A 5,136-nucleotide genomic window follows, 5' to 3' on the forward strand; every position below is an offset into this window, starting at 1 on the left:
GTCATCAAATATGACACGCCCTGATTGACTTGGTTAATTTTAAAATTTATGATTTGTGCTTTTCAAAGCAAAATGAAGCTGTTGCTGTATTTTCCAACTAAGCTATTTCTACCTGAGAAATAACTTATGCTGTATGCATTGTATGCTGTATGCTGTCGTGGTTTAACCCCAGCTAGCACCTAAGCACCACGCAGCTGCTCACCTGCCCCCTCGCCCCGTGGGATGGGGAAGAGAATTGAAAAAAACTAAAACTTGTGGGTTGAGATAAAGACAGTGTAATAAGACACAAAGGAAGAAAATAATAGTAATAAAATGACCATAATAACAGAATTGGAATATACAAAACAAGTGAAGCACAATGCAATTGCTCACCGCTTGCCGACTGATGCCCAGTTAGTTCCTGAGCAGCGAGCTGCCCTCCAGGCCAACTCCCCCCAATTTATATACTGGACATGACGTCACATGGTATGGAATATTCCTTTGGCCAGTTTGGGTCAGCTGCCCTGGCTGTGTCCCCTCCCAACTTCTTGTGCCCCTCCAGCCTTCTTGCTGGCTGGGCATGAGAAGCTGAAAAATCCTTGCCTTAGTCTAAACGCTACTCAGCAACAACTGAAAACATCAGTTATCAACATTATTCTCATAGTGAATCCAAAATATAACACTATGCCAGCTACTAGAAAGAAAATTAACTTTATCCCAGCCCAAATCAGGACATATGCAAAAAATAGCAAACTCACTTCAGATTAGATTTATATCCATTTACTTGTTCTTGACACATCAACTACCTTTAGTTTCTGGTATTGGTTTTATATTGAGAATATTGCTTGGACTATATTTTCCAGGATTGTCTAGATAATGGTAATATCAGCTTGTATACTGTAAAGTTTACCTGAGAGATAAGAATATGAGCCAAATTTTTATCTCATCCTGGTTTGTTAAATAAAATCATAAAAAGATGAATGTGCTTGGCCTGCTCAGGTGCTTATTTTGTCTTCATGCTCACTACTTAGTAACCAAAGGAAAAAAAAGAAGGAGCAACAAACTCAGACCTATGTTTTGGTTGCATTTAGAAATTCCACAACAGACTTGCAAATTTGCACTTTTATGATCTTAGACAAAGTATAAATATGTTCCAGGAGATAGCAATCCCAGCTTATTTTTCACCAGTTGAGGATTACAAATGATCCAGAAAATGTATTGTCCTTTCTCATCACATTACATCTTCCTGTCAGCTTTGTGGATATTAAGTAGGTGATGCTAACTGTTATACTAACTATGCCATGTTTTATATCCTTCTTTTCATTTGTCTTGACTTTAGACTTATTAATTTTGGAAAATTGTAGGTAGAGAGGTGAGCTTGTTATACTTTGAAAACCAGGTGATGTATATTTAAGGTTATAAGTGGTGATTCTTGTTACAGAGCTACTTTGTGCAGTGCAAAACAATTTTAATATGCTTAACAATCTGGGTCATAAACTGTAAACTGAGAGAGGGAAGAGGAGCTTTGAGTGTCATACTTGTCTTGCAATAGGTGGGTTTTATCAAACTGATCCTTAAGATGTTTTCATAATGTAGGGAAACATTTCCCAAAAAACTGCTATTGCAGACAAATCCTATTTGGAGTAATGAAAAAGTGAGGTTTGATATGTGATAGTAGAAATGACAAACATAACCAGCTACTTCTTTTATGTCTTTTGTTGTGTCAAAATAGTGGGAAATGGCTCTGTACTGCCTAACAGATAGATGAGAACGATATAGACCTCTTTGGCACACTGTAGTCTTTGGATCACGTTTCTTCCCATGCCAGCAAATACTGTTATGATATAATGTAGTGCCTGTCTTGTTAGCAGATATGTACTGTTTAGGAGTGTTCAGCTGTTGTCTATATTGAAGGGTCTCCAAAACTCCATTTGTTCTGCCTGTGGTTGTGAAATGTTAGGTCACACATAGTAATGTTTGACCTTTCTTGGTCTTTAATGTATTCCTGTAATTATCTGGGTTCCTTTAATTATAGCAACTTGATACTTCTTTTAATATAGGACATCTAGGGTTAAGATGTCTTGATCCAATGGCCTACAAGTCCTGTCTGTAGCAGCTCTGGTGTAGTCATTAAAAACCATGTTCTGCAGTATGCCATGTCTCCTGGCACAGAGGGATCAGAAGGTTGCTGGATCTGAGCCCCCGAGTGGCATAACAGGTTTCTCTTAGTAGGGAGACTGCAAAAAACTGTGTCTGGAGCACTGCTGTTGTACCAGTCCTTCTACCTGCTCTACTGCTCCATGCCGGGGGCTGTTCCCAGACTGGAAATGGAGCAATGGTGGTTCTCACTTTTGAGACGTGTGCAGTGCAGCTAGATGTGAAATGAGATCTCTGAATCATATGCCAAGAAGAGCTAGGGTCTGATCTGAAAACTGGCTCCTATAAATTTGTCCATTTCCTATTACAGGAACTACTGAGAGCAAATTGTCAATTTATGATGTCTAACCTACTGCTATCAGTATTAAATAGGGTAGTCGTTTTTGCTCAGTAGCCTTAAAGGCTGTAAGAGATGTTTATTGCAATTTTGGTAGGTAAATACCAATGCTGTTCTATGGTAAAGTTTTGTTTCTTCATGTATTTCCAAACTAACGTATCTTCAGAGCACCATGAATAGTGACTATAGTGACTACGTATAATCCCTCTACATCCTGCCAGTTAGTTAATGCTACAGAAAATATTAATCCCTCATCAGCTCCCACCTTTTAACGTGCATGGAAAGGTAGCCCGGTTCCCCCAAATCCTACTGCTGTTAAGATGAAAAAAGCTTAATCTGTTTACTCAAATAGCAACATATATTCCATGAGTAGCAGACAAAGTGAATTCCAGTTAGGAAAGAGTTGGGTGACAAATTCTGTCAGATGTTTTTCAAGGATATGGGAAATGTTAGAACAGAGAACACCAGCATGACCGATGTTGGTGTGTTCAAAAAAAACCCAAACAAAACCCACCAAAATGTGAAATGCATCAAAGGGGAAACATCTACCACTGAAGATGATTTCTCTTCACTTACAGTAACCTTTTCCTGTTGATCTGGCCAAATACTTGGTAATGTGAAACTTGCCATATTTGAGGCATTTGAGATGCCCACTAACAAAATATAGAAATAACAAGCATTAATGGTGCAGCAAATACACTTTCGTGCTTCAAATCTTGATGTTTTATAGTAGATAATAAAAAGAAAGCAACCAAAACACATAAGCCTCCAAAAGTGAATCACCAACTTGCTGACCAGTGCTTAAAATTGTAAATCTATAGCGTTAGTGCTTCTGCACTGGGTTTCTTGTTATTGGGCCTTTATGTATGAGGTGGGTGACTACTGACATTACTGTCATCTGTAACTCTGTTTACTCAGAGTTGTATTGCTGTCATTCAAAATACATCTTATTTTGGCCACTTTCATGAAAAAAGTTGCTTCTCATTTTGGATGATGTGTAGGTTGGCTAAGGAAAAGCTCTGTGTAGCGAAGAACAAGTATTTGCTTCTCCCTGTGCACTGTAGGTCTCTTATTTCTAAAATCCAGGAAAGAAGGACATAATCTGCTGTGGTGCAGCTTTGTACAGATTTAACTCCTTGCCTTGTACATAGTCAACTTGATAATATATCTGTGGAGACCCGAGACAATACACTGCCTATGCAGATTAGCTTCCTGTATGTGCATAAAGTGAGGCAATATGAGTTTTCATCCTCCATACTGAAGTCCACTAATAAATGATCTTCCATCAAACTTGCTGAATGTTTATGTTCCAGAGTAGTCAACATAGCTACTTTGTGAGTGAGCTGCGATAGCAGAATGAAACATTTATGTGCTTTTAAATATTTTTGATAACTCACGAAAATGGACAATGACATAATCTTCTTTAAGGACTTCTGCACCCAAAATACAGGTGGTGACATCAGGGAATTGGACACTGCAACTGGTAGACTGTCCATGTGTTGAACTCTGTTCTGAGACAATTCCCACTTTTAATCTTGAAGTCTAAGTTTATCTGTGAGGTTTGTTTTATTCTGGGTGAATGATGCCTTGTGGCAGGTTTTTAACATTCTGTAACAACATGCTACCAACTATTGTGACTGACTTGAAGTTAGTAGGATATGGGGCTAGTGCAAAATTGACATCTGCTCAGAATGATAAACAGATCAGGGAAGACTAAGTGAAGTAGAGCTAACTTAAGAGGTTAACTTTTGCATGCGAAGAGAGCTAGCCAGGATCACTTTCCTCACATCATTTCTTCAGATCATACACTGAAACACCTATTTGTCAAACACTGGGTTGTATTGTTAATCCTCTGCTCTGCTCTAATATTTAGTTGTTTCTCTTAAGTATGATTGTTGCTACTTTTTTTTTTTTCATTTCAGTGTCTTGCAGACTGATTTCCCCTTTGCAGCATCTTATATTCTGAGGAATTTCAGTATTGTCTTTTATGTCTGGAGGTGAAAGGTAAGAGATTGAGGGACTCAAGGTGACTGCAATTGTCATCAGAGAAGGAATTAAACTTCAAGGCTAAGATTTCAAACAGGAGAGTGGGTTGAAATTTTTCTTGGTGCTTTGAGTGTAATTTAGCAGTATACTGAGCATTATCTACTCTGGTGGGAGAAGTGGATTTCAGTATCTTGGAGTATGATGTTTTTATTTTTATATTTTAACCTTTTCTGAAGATTCCTAAACATGTATGAAAAAAAAAAAAAAAGCGTGCCTATCTTCCTTTTTGTTGAAGTTATGCATATTTGGGCCATACTAAATAAAAGGATAAGGAAAGAAAGGAGAGCAATCCCAGCATTTGTGCAATGTGGATTCCCACGGTGGTATTCAAAGCAGTGTAAGGATCTTCCCCTGTTCTCATTTGGTACTGTTATTGTTTTTTAAAGGTGAATCTGGCAGGTTGTCTGCATTCCAAGTGAAAGAGAGCCCCTGGAGACAAGTGGCTTGTTTTGAGAATGGAACTCCATGAAAGAGCTAGTTCCTTTCATAGCACTGCAACTTGCCTACAGCTTACTCCTCTAAATAGGAACTTCTGTATTTAAAAAGACAAAACAAAAAAAAACCCCAAACCAAAACCAACAAAAAAACAAAAAACCCCAAACAAACACCACCCCCCC

Source organism: Haliaeetus leucocephalus, unplaced genomic scaffold (assembly GCF_000737465.1).
Source record: "Haliaeetus leucocephalus isolate CR32 unplaced genomic scaffold, Haliaeetus_leucocephalus-4.0 Scaffold373, whole genome shotgun sequence".
Taxonomy (NCBI): Eukaryota; Metazoa; Chordata; class Aves; order Accipitriformes; family Accipitridae; genus Haliaeetus; species Haliaeetus leucocephalus.